Source organism: Cydia splendana, chromosome 15 (assembly GCF_910591565.1).
Source record: "Cydia splendana chromosome 15, ilCydSple1.2, whole genome shotgun sequence".
NCBI lineage: Eukaryota > Metazoa > Arthropoda > Insecta > Lepidoptera > Tortricidae > Cydia > Cydia splendana.
In genome coordinates, this window is record NC_085974.1 from 19430389 (window position 1) to 19443493 (window position 13105).

General features: G+C 36.8%; 1 long non-coding RNA gene across 1 annotated transcript in view; it reads right to left on the reverse strand.

Moving 5' to 3' along the window:
- LOC134797822 (uncharacterized) overlaps positions 1–13105 on the reverse strand; it is an 87678-nt gene that overhangs the window by 38083 nt on the left and 36490 nt on the right. The window lies entirely within an intron of this gene.

A 13105-nucleotide genomic window follows, 5' to 3' on the forward strand; every position in this document is an offset into this window, starting at 1 on the left:
ACGTTTGAGTCAGACATCTTCCGTTGGACAACCTGAAATGGGTGCGTATCATAATGAATACGAACTTTTGATATAATTTCAATTTACAAACGTTCAAAACGTATACTAATCTTATGTATAATGCACTAAATCTATATTTTCAATTAGTATAACATAAAAATAATATAACATACAATATACATACCGCTGTTTGGTATAACATACAAATAAACTAATTACATTTAATATAACATTCATTATGCATATAAATTAAAATAATGAATAACATCTCATATAAGTATCTGAACAAAACATCAGTAAAATTATTTGGATAGCTTAGTATTTCATAGGTCATCGAAACTAATTACTGTCAGAAAAGTAGGTTAGGTTAGAACTGTGACCCCTCACAGAAAGAAACTGCTACCAGAAAAGTAGGTTAGGTTAGGTTAGAACTGTGACTCCCCAGAAAAAGAAACTGCTACCAGAAAAGTAGGTTAGGTTAGGTTTGAACTGTGACTCCCCAGAAAAAGAAACCTCTACCAGAAATGTAGGTTAGGTTAGGTTAGAACTGTGACTCCCCAGAAAAAGAAACTGCTACCTGAAAAGTAGGTTAGGTTAGGTTAGAACTGTGACTCCCCAGAAAAAGAAACTGCTACCAGAAAAGTAGGTTAGGTTAGGTTAGAACTGTGACCCCTCAGAGAAAGAAACTGCTACCAGTAAAGTAGGTTAGGTTAGAACTGTGACCCCTCAGAGAAAGAAACTGCTACCAGAAAAGTAGTTTAGGTTAGGTTAGAACTGTGACCCCTCAGAGAAAGAAATTGCTACCAGAAAAGTAGGTTCGGTTAGGTTAGAACTGTGACCCCCCACAGAAAAAACTGCTACCAGAAAGGTAGGTTAGGTTAGGTTAGAGCTGTGACCCCTCAGAGAAAGAAACTGCTACCAGAAAAGTATTAGGTTAGGTTAGAACTGTTATCCCCCAGAAAAATAAAAGGTTAGGTTTATTGCGTGGTATTTGTTTTGTATATTATATTATTTCAACGTTATACCTTTTTATACTTATCAGAAACGATATTATATGTAAAGTTCATTATACATTATAAAATTACAGAATTCATTGTTATACGTATCGCACGTTATACTTATTGCACGTTATGCCATTCAAAATTATACTAATTGAATTTATATATTCTGAGCAATATATTATAGGTTTGTATACGTTCTATTACTTACCCACCTGAAATCTATAATACGAGTATATTAGAATTTTATATTCTGGAACCACATTATTTTTAGTAACTCCCCAGTGTGGCACTTTAAGTGAGGCTTCTGAAAGGCTATAAAATAAGGATAGGTTGCAATAAAGGTGTCGTAAGGAACTCATTGAAGTGTTAACGCATCGGAGCATCCAATAAATAAGACGTAAAGGAAATTTAGCGTGTAAAGAGCTTCTATTTCTTATACTTTCAATAGGATTCTCTTTTCATCTTGTATAAGTATGTGTAAGTATTATGTTCTCCTTTCCTTATCATACCGCTTTCCCAGTTGCATTTTCATTATAATTATATATTATAAGTAATTGAAGGAGGTTTTTTTAAGGAAGGAAGATGATTTGAAGTAACTGATCAGTAGTTTTATCCCACTACAACATTTTAAAGACAAAATAGTCGGTATACATATTTTTAGCATCCCCATCTTATTAGAACACAATTAAAATGGTAACTAAACCTACTATAGGGCACCATGCACTGCATGTACGTAGCCTGTAACCACGCGTCACTCAAATCTCCAATTAATGAGTGCCGAACTGCAGTACCGTAATGAGCAGTCGAACTGCCTCGTTAAAACTAATAACCCCGTTGTTGCCATTGGCTTGGCGAGGTAATGCAAACTTTTTAACGGGTTAATCATGACTCAAAATACCAGGCCGGGGCCGGGCCGAAGCTTCTGGCGCTTCGTTTTCTATGGAAAGCAGCACGTGATCACCGATCAGCCGTCAAGAAAATAACATGACGGACGCATCGGCCTGGACCCGGCCGGGACGCGAATTTACAAAAGCTATACTATTTCAGTCACGACTCAGATTTTAATAGGTGAGCTTTTGTTTATGCATATTACTTGACAATATCTATACCATTTCGGTAAAAAGTAGTCACTGAAATGGATTAGCTTTTTGCATACATATTTTCAAATATTATTCACGCCAAAACCTAGTCGAGTTTAGTAAGTTCAGGCACGTTTGAATGTGATATCTAAATTTTAATAATACTCATTTACTCAAATGGTTTAGATTTTGTCGCGATATATTTAAACATTAATGCTCTCACAATACCTAGTCGAGCAGAGTCTCGCCGTCATTATTCAATATTATTCATCGAGTATTATTTGTACGACACTAAAGTTCACTGAATATTGATTTCAACAATTATTTTTTTACCAAATTACTTTTCACCTAGTATTCATGTAAATTGCCAAAAAAGTAGTTTAGGTTAGTTTGATCTGCAACCTCCAAGAAAACGAAATGTTGCTGGAAAAGTGGGTTAGGTTAGGTTAGAACTGCGACCCCCAAGAAAACGAACTGTTACCAAAAATGTGGGTTAGGTTAAGTTAGAACTGCGACCCTCAAGAAAATAAACTGTTGCCAGAAAAGTGGCTTAGGTTAGGTTAGAACTGCAACCCCCAGGAAAATGAACTGTTGCCAGAAAAGTCGTCCTATGTAAAAAAAAAGTCAGTTCGCTGTTTGGTCGTAGTTCACCTAACACGCTCTTCCTCGCTTCGCTCGTCGTCTCACCTATCTTGACTCAGTGAAATCTGTCAAATGACTAGACGATATCGTATTAATAAATATCTAGCAAGTTGAATGATTTGACCAAAGAAATGTACTCCAAACGTTGTACACATAGTAATAATCTACTTAACAATAATTCTATAAAGTAAAACGTTGTCATGATGAAAATTTGGCGAATGTTGGTTGCCAAAGTAAATCATCTGCGAAAAGTTGTCTGGCAAGTGAAATTCGGACAATAAAACTTCGGAGAAAAGTCAGAACACCGTAGTAAATCTTGGTCCTTAAATAAATCATCTACTTCGTTATGTACCAATGTATTATAAAATACAGTCGACTTATAATTGTATTACGATTTCACATTAAACATGTCCTAATAAGAAATCTCAACTGATCTAGTTCTTAAATGAAAAAAAATTTAGGCATTTTTAAGTAATTAGTACGAACGGTAATTAATATAATACAATCGGAGTCATTACTAAAATATTATTTAAGTTTAGATCGCAACAAACTAGCATTTGTAGCAACAATATCCATATTAATTTAGCCAACAAAGTCTATACGATTTCAGTAAATTTCTGTACTGTAATGGATTAGGGTTTGATCAAGTTTTGTCCAAACAAAAGCTAATCCAATTCAGTTCGCATCTGGACCTTATCGCATTTATTCGCATCTGGAGTCATCCTTTACTCACACATTATTTATTATTAGAACAGTAGCTCACTCATGTAACTTAATCGCTCAAAATGACATGCGTACTCAAATATTCAATATGAGTGCGGAACTGCATTAGAGTAAAATGAGTAGTCGAACTACCTCGTGGAAGCTAAAAACCACGTTGTTGCCATTACTCGCCTGAAACACTGGGAATCCTAGTTAAGGTACCTACATATTAACCGCCACAAATTTTACAATCTTTGTTTATTATGAATGTACTTATCTATGCAATACGTGTTTTTCAATAAATTCTGTTTTTTAAGTGAAAACTTCTTTAGCGGCGCTGTGCACTTTTTGAGGTGGGGAAAAAATGTTAAAAATGTTAAACTCGCGTGAGATTACGTCACCGTACGACGATCACGTGACCGTAAGACGGACCTGTTGTCCTGTTACATGTAATGTCATTGAGCTTTTCTTTATTGATTTAAATGCCATCTAGTGAGTTTCGCTCTAACTGGTATTAATATGAGTACTAACAGTGATGTGCTTAGGGGTTTCAAGTAATGGGACGAAATAACGCTAGATGGCGTTAACCTCAATTATACATAGTGCATTTTGCACTAGTCATTGAGTTTTCACTTCTGCCGGCACTCCCTGAGTGCAACCCGTTGTTTTTTTTATGATATAGGAGGCAAACGAGCAGACGACGACGACGACGAGTTTATATGTTTATGTTTATTATATTGGCTGAGCGGACACCTAATTTCAAGATAAAGGTAAATAAATAAAGAAAATGAAAAAGTCTTTATTTCTTATAGGATATTTTAGAATTACAAAAGTAAGTGTAATAGGTAGCAATTTTAGTGTTAGCATAGACAAAGGAAAGCTTAATTCTCTTTGGTGTTAATCAGATAAGATTAGATATAATAGCAATAATAGCTAGAAAAATGTCACAACACTTGTTATGGTTTGATCTTATACTTGATGCGACGTTACTCTTAAGCGCTACTTGCACCATTCCTCTAATAGGGTAGTAAACGAAGCAAGTTGTTGTATGGAGACCCATGCATTAATTCCTCAGTCGATGAAATTTTGCTTGGTTATTGTATAGTATGAGCCGAAACTAACATTATAAATATCCAAAAAAAAACCGGCCAAGTGCGAGTCTGACTCGCGTTTCTAGGGTTCCGTACATAATTCCGACTCACGCTTGACTGCACATTTCTAATAGGTTTTCCTGTCATCTATAGGTAAAGAACTATTTTGTGTATTTTTTTGAAAATTTTAGACCCAGTAGTACAGGGGGAATGGTCAGTTTTTGGCTATTTGTATTTTCTTAAATAACTTCGAACCTATGTATTTTTAAATTATACAAAAAATATGTCCATCTTTGGGTTACTAATTTACATATGTGTACCAAATTTCAACTTAATTGGTCCAGTAGTTTCCGAGAAAATAGGCTGTGACATGCAGACAGACAGACCCACGAGTGATCCTATAAGGGTTCTTTTTTTTCGTTTTGAGGTACGGAACCCTAAAAACACTCCTAAGTTAGGTATTTATACGTAAACATACAAAGCTGTTTATTTATTTAACCGAGTAATTCCTCCGTCCGAAATTTTTTTACCAAATAAGTTATTGGTATTTCTGCTGGGATTTTTTTTATTGTTATGTCATATATTGTTGCAATACGTTACATGAATATTTCCGGTGGAGACGAAAGTTTGAACGGAGCATTTTTCCGTAAAAAGATATTAACGATTTAAGACTTTAGGTATTTACTTAAATACTATTACTATTATTCTTTGGATATTTATACAATACTTTTTATTTATTGATACTTTATCATACTGTAAAGTTTTTTCTGGCTGAGGAATTACTGCGGGGTCCACTACCTTTATTTACTACACTATAACCCGGGGTTAACCGGTTAAACCTGGAGTTACCATTTTTACCAGTGCAATTTAATACTGGGTTAACGGTTTAAGCGCTTAACCCCGGGATAGTGGGATGGTGCAAGTGGCCCTAAGTCTGTTAGGTGTAATACGGCCCCGACACTATCATGAATACTGACATTACTTTGAAGGAAAGACGTTTTTAGTGATAGTGTAGGGATTGTAATGAAGGAATGACGGCAAGTAATGAAGTTTATTTTAATAATTTCCGTCAGTATTGGAGTTATGTCAAAGTAATGATACTAGAAATGACATTAATACTGACAGTGAATTGATTAGAATGATGGAATCAGAAATGACAGAAAGAATGATGGACGATAATGATGTTATTAAACATTTTTAATATTTTTGAAGTAATGTCAAAATAATGACATTATACTGATAGTGAGTGGAGCGTATCATTCTAATCCCTCATTCCGTCATTTAAAGTACGTAACAAGAAGGTTTTATAATAACAAGAGTTATTACTGGCATTTAAGTCAATAAGTAAAGTATAAGTACCTACTCTATTATCATTGCTCTAAAGTTTATTTTCACTTGACTCTCAAGAAAAAAGAAAAACATGCAGAATGCGACGCCTAAAGAAAATTTCTGTCCCTTTCTAAAAGTTGCCATACAGGAAAAAAATACTTTTTACTTTCAATTGTTAACAATAATTAAATAATATTTTTTTTCTGTGGAAATTTGAGCCGTAGCAAAATGCCGGGACGGTGCTAGGACGATGATGGTCACCCTAATATAGTTTGTGCGAAAAGAGAAGAGTCGTGGAAGTATGGGGCCCAATACATTTCACGACTCTTCTCTTTCCGAACAGACTCTAGAAAGACGGAGTTCTCCCACGACCGATTAGAGCCTAACCACTATAATATATAAGAGCTACAAAAAATAAATAAAATAGGTAAAACATTTATTTTTAGACAAGAAAGGCACACAGATACATACTTCACAGACTAACATACATAATTATAAATTTCATTAACTTAAAATTAAACAGTATTATGGCGACAGAACGGCGGCGTGGTTCCGTTGAATCGTCTACTCTTGTGTCCGATTCGCGGAACCTCCGAAACACTACACCCTTCGGCCAGAAGTCTGCGCACTCGATGGTCCCCTGCAGCGGTCGCTGCACGCGCATCACATAAGAGTTGAAGTGCGCGTAGTGGCGCGATCGATACTGGAACACCTTCAGCGTGTAACCGGTCTTCTGGTGTAGATATGTACTCCACCTCTCTAGCAGCCGTGGCGGTGTAATGCAGGCGCGACACATGCACTGTATGTCATACAGTGCAACACTGGGTGTAGCAATCTGCAAGCCGGAATTAGGCGGCTCGGCGGTATCACACTGTCTTACGAGGCGCCGTACTCGTCTTCTTCTTTCTTAACACCAGTGATCCTCCTCATCAACAATGGTACCAGGGAGCTTCTCCTTGGGAGGAGTTCTCAAATTCAGTACCCGAGCACGAGCAGTAGTTCTTTCAGTACGTCAAGTATGGAGCTTATTGAGATATTTATGCATGCTTACTACTCAGTTTGAGCAAACTTATCGACTATCGTGGTCAGAGTCTATCTTCTTCGGCACGTTTTTTTAGATGTGAGACGTGATCTAGATATATGTATAATATTATATTAGTTACACTAATGAGTGAAGCAAATCCTTTCAGTCTGTCATTCTGTCTAACATTAATTGTTTGTTATCTTCGTGTATATACCGGGTGTGGCCTGTAACATGAGCAAAAAATTAAACTGTAGGCTGTACTCTCATACTGACCAACATTTGTTCAGCGACTTTTAAAAATAACTTGGAGTTTGATTTTTAATACACTTTAAAGTTTATTCTAAGACGCAATGTATTGAGAATTTTATTATGTTTAAGGCGTGACAAGCAACGTCAATCACAATGATAATAATATGGCGTGGCGATGGCGTCCATTGAAAATAATATTTATTTTGTATGAAAAATAGGGAGTCTAAATAATTCATAATTTTTAAAAGTTTGTAGAACAAAAGTTTCACCGTTTGAGGAGTACAATCTATGTTTTAATTATTTGCTCGTGTTACAGGCCACACCGTGTATAAGTTACTCTATGATCTTCGTTGCCATGGTTACGTCAAAACATTTTTAAACACACAGCGATTGATGACTCATCATCATCATCATCATCTCAGCCTATATTATACGTCCCACTGCTGGGCACAGGCCTCCTCTCATGCGCGAGAGGGCTTGGGCTATAGTCCCCACGCTAGCCCAATGCGGATTGAGGACTTCACATACACCTTTGAATTTCTTCGCAGATATATGCAGGTTTCCTCACGATGTTTTCCTTCACCGAAAAGCTAGTGGTAAATATTAAATGATACTTCGTACATAAGTTTCGAAAAACTCATTGGTACGAGCCAGGATTTGAACCCGCGACCTCCGGATTGAAAGTCAGACGTCATATCCACTCGGCCACCACTGCTTCTGGATTGATGACTGCCCTCAACAAATTATTTCATACGTAAAGACAAATTAACCCAGGGCTGTTTGAGTCAGCAAAATCCTAACCACTTGGTTTCGTAATGTTATACTTTTAAACGTTTGATTGCATCTCAACTACTTATCCAAAGACTGAGTATAATACACAAACCATGCATTGCACATACACGTGTGGGGTATCATATAAAAGCAGATTAAATAAATCAAAATGTTTTTTATGTTTAAACTGCTAATATTTTAATGAAATAAGGTAAGATATGTAATTCTGAGCAACAAAAACGTTAGAGGAATTAGTCAAGAATATTTTCTGTGTAAAATCATGCGATTTGATTATTTAGATTTTAAAGCCAAACGTTAATCTTCTGGGGGTCGGTTATCTTTTGTGCCACTACCCTAAATCATTTTCTAACTACCTATCTCTGTTTCTCCATTTTTCTGTCTCATCAAGCATAGAGTTACGAGTACGACAATATAGTATGGTTATGACAGGTTAGAAGAATTGGAACCGTTGATTGAATACTTAGGTTTTTTGTGTTCTTCAAAGCGTACTCTATAACAAAACTAAGCCAAACGGTTAGGAAAATAATAACTTAAAACTCCCCATGAAAAGTAATCATGTAAAATACTGATAAAAATACTGATAAGTGTGTGGGGAGATTTAAGACTATCATGACCGGACTGGACCAAACGCTGGAGTTTCATTACAAGTCATGTCAGATTCATGATAGTGTCGGGGCCGTATAAGAGTTAGCACTTTAAATAGTTTTATAAAACTTAGTTCTACGAATTTAAATATTGAAGACTTTAATTCTTGCCAAATCTAATTAAATAAAAGAGGGCACTGTAACTATGAATCAACTTGCCTTTGCTCGGCAAGCAATTGTAATGACACCTGAACCCTTTTACCCTACCACTACAACTCTAACACCATCTCGATTTTTCACTTTGAACCTAACATAGTTAGGGATAAAGTTTATTTTCCGGTAGCAGACTGTAAAGTGTTATTAAGTTTTTCACGTGAGGTGTGAGTAAGGCTGCGTGTCAAGTGTGTACGTTCAGTCTGTTGCCGTTCTAGTATGGGTATGGGTTTATTGTAATTATGTCAGTAATTAAGTACAAATATTTTGATTTTACCACTGCTATACTAACACCAAAGAGAATAGATATAATATAGAGGGGTCCTGTCATATTAAATTCTGTAGTCACAGTAAATTTACTACCATCTATGGACACACGACTAAAACTCATAATGAAAACGTATAAAATTATCAAAAAAATGTATATATATTAGTGTCCGACCGAAGGTTCGGTTTCGGTTTCGGTTTCGGCCAGTTTCGGCCAAAAAATCATGTTTCGGCTGTAGTTTCGGTTTCGGCCAAAAAACGGCCGAACCTTTCGGCCGGGCCGAAACTTACGAAATGGCACTTCGGAAAAAGACCAAAAGTTGGGGAATAAGTAGGACAACAATAGTAATAACCTACATTTACTGATTCATGTATAGGTATATTATAAAACACAATTCCACCAATGAGGGCGCCACTGGACGGTCGACGCAGTCTTATGAGGCTGTCAATACCTATAACGCGCACACTGTCTATCACACACATTGTATCGGAGTGAATGAGATAGCAGTATCGCACGTAGCCGTTGGCCGAGTATCAGCTCGGCCCGAGTCGAACGATGTCTTTTTCGCTCTTATTCAGTCACTTTCCTATCTACCTCTAATGGCAAATTTTAAGCGAGGCTAAAGGCTACGCTCAAGTAGTGCTGCAAAGTTGATTTTCTGACTATTGATTAAAACGAAGATAAAACCCTTAAAAGTGTCCCCAGTACAGTTTTTCATACGAATGCTCGACCTTAGCCTCACTTTTTACCTCAATTTACCATTTGGTTTGTGTTCCACATGTCCTCTACTTCAACTTAGCCGTTCGCCTCGCTGCGCCATGCTCGACCTGCGCGTCTCGCTTTTTAATACAATGGACATTGGTTGGAGTCTGTGCTCAACTACTTATCCTGAAGCCTGAAGCACGGCTTTTACTTCGCATGAAAGTTCGCCTCACTGGGGCACTTCGGACTTTTAGGCCCAGGTGAAGATCGGTACCCGGCCTTGCGATTATCATCATTCACTTGCCCTTATCCCATTCATTTGGGGTCGGCGCAGCAAGTCTTTTTCTTCCATACCTCTCCCTCGCCCGTCATCTCATCATTCACTTGCGTTCGTTTCATATCATCTCTCACACAGTCCATCCACCTTTTTCTCGGTTTTCCACTCTCGTTACTTCCCTTGCGATATTGTTAACAAAAAATTTCGCGCTCGCTGCGCTCGCGTTTTCGGTTGGTTTTTTGGTTGACCCTGTATCTGATCTACATGTTAGCTTGACTGGTGAATGAATAGAGTGCTACTAGTGCAAATGTTATTTATACGTCATAATTTCATATAAATTTTGACGTTTAAAATAACACTCGCACTGCGTGTGTTATCAAAATCGTTGCAGAATTATCTTGGTCTACCTCTAGTAATTTTCTTAAAAAACTGCTTAAGTAACATCAATTTCAAGGACATTGGGTGTTGACAGCCCCATAATATTTGTGTAAAAGCGGTTTTATGACATTTTTTTAACGATTTTATCAAGTCTACAAAAGGTTCGGTTTCGGTTTCGGTTTCGGCCGAAACTAGAGCCAAAGCCGAACATTCGGTTTCGGTTTCGGTTTCGGCAAAAAAACGTGTTTCGGTCGGACACTAATATATATGGATAAATGATTTTATTATTTTTATATCATTTTGACCCATGTTCATTCACTGATATCTATGTGTTAAAATAGGGTATTATACTGTATTTAAAATAAATTATTTTACACCATGCATGAAATAAAGCACCAGATAATTATTAGAAAAACACAGATCGGAATTATTTTTGAACACAAGTTCTATTTGATAAATCGGATAGAAGTATAAAAAGTAGGTGAGTTGACCGTGACGTCACGATGTAATGTTTCATATAAATTCCATATTAGCAAATCGTTTTGACAGTTCTAAAAGAGTAACTGATTTGACTAGTAGGAAAATACCCTATTGTTAAATATGAAACGGTGTCGTCACGCCATCTAGCCGACTATAGGCCAAAGGTGTGTGCGCCATCTATCCTCTTGATTTTCTAATTTTCTTGATTTCCGAGGCACGTTTTTTCCTTAGACTTTATTCATCTTATACGAAGTTACATATGTCTTTGCTAACACTATTTAACTTCGAGCCAGGTTGCACTAGCTGTGGTACTGTGTGTGGAGGAGGTGGTTTATTCGTATGGTTTCGATGTAAGTGTTGTAAATTCACTGTCAAGTATTTTATTCAAATTTTATCCTATATTTCTCGAGTAGGTATACAGGGCGTTCGTGTTTCCATGCAAGCACCCGAGCCCCAGCTGCGATGCAGCCGCGGTGGCAGTGATGAATGCTTATATTTTTGAGTCACTGCTCGGCCCAAGTGACAAGCTACACGCGGCAGATATTTGAGTAAATATTAGTACTAACAGGTAACTGATGACGATTGCTAGTCCTTGCAATAAATTCTACGAATGATTAATTTAATGTGTCGATGTTGGTATAGGCCTAATAATAATACGCTCCACAGCTATACACCACAGCACAAAAGCAGATGAGAAATTGTATTCACTAAGTAGGATTTTTCCAGTAAAAACCAAGTGGTATGCATACAAATAAGTTAAGCTTGGCAGCAACTACCTAAATGATATAACGGTGGTACCCGGTTCCCGTATGGCAACAGAACTTCCACTAACTCTACCAATTATTGCTAAATTAATTTATAAATAATAAGATTTTATTCTCATTTTTAGGGTTCCGTACCCAAAGGGTAAAACGGGACCCTATTACTAAGACTTCGCTGTCCGTCCGTCCGTCCGTCCGTCCGTCTGTCACCAGGCTGTATCTCACGAACCGTGATAGCTAGACAGTTGAAATTTTCACAGATGATGTATTTCTGTTGCCGCTATAACAACAAATACTAAAAACAAAATAAAATAAAGATTTAAATGGGGCTCCCATACAACAAACGTGATTTTTGACCAAAGTTAAGCAACGTCGGGAGTGGTCAGTACTTGGATGGGTGACCGTTTTTTTTTGCTTTTTTTTCGTTTTTTTTTTTGCATTATGGTACGGAACCCTTCGTGCGCGAGTCCGACTCGCACTTGCCCGGTTTTTCTGTATACATATTTATTATTAAAATCTTGTGTTTGCCACTTTTCTATATGCATGGCATTAACCTGTTATTGTTATTTTTATATTATTATTAATCCTTATTGTTTCGTCTGACATTACTATAATTTTATTTTTAATTGGTTCTAATGACATGCATATTGAGAGTCAGAGTATTGTACGCCAAATTCTGGCTGATTGTGATGTAACCAAATACTAACCCTACCACCATAACCACTCACATTCAAACAATAAATAATTTGTATTTATATTTATAATTTTATTAAATGTCACTATTCTTGTTGGTCCTTAGGTACATGTTTCCGCTGCATCTTATAGCCTGTGCTGTAAATCTCAAAGCAATAAGAACTTCAACCCTTCACACGCCGCGCCACTCTTTATCAACTTAAACGATACTTTTAATAGTAGCCTCGTTTCACATATTGCAACAAAGGCAGTGTTATATTATGTGTATGACGTGAAGGGTGTTTATCACATGTAGATATCTCTGTGCATATAGGTGAACTTTATATGTATGAGTTGTCAAGATTAAGTACATTAATCCTAAACTATATATTTGCTACGTTTTAGTAAAAATACAAGTGTTATGAAATGCGTGTAGTCATAATTTTAAGACTCCAGGAACACTAGGTGTAAGAACAAAACATTGGGTATTAGTATTGCCATCTTGTGGGGCGCAAGGAACTAAAGGTTGCCTAGGAACTCGCACTCGCGTTTTCAGTAACTTGTTAATGCACAGTCAAGGAATTTGATTTGTGGGCTTCTTCGTATCTACCTTGCTACAGTCAAGTGGTATTAAGATCCGTAGCAGCTTTCATATTGATTGTCACTGTGACAAGGCACGAAGTACAGAAGGTACAGGACTACACGGTCAGCTAATCAGCTCACCGATTTGCCGGCATACTGATCTACTTGCCAGTACACTAAACTTATTAATTAATTTGATTTGTCTCAATAATAATATTTTCCCTTTCGAAAATGTTTATAGCCTCAGAAAAATAGCTCATATACTACTACAAACTACTG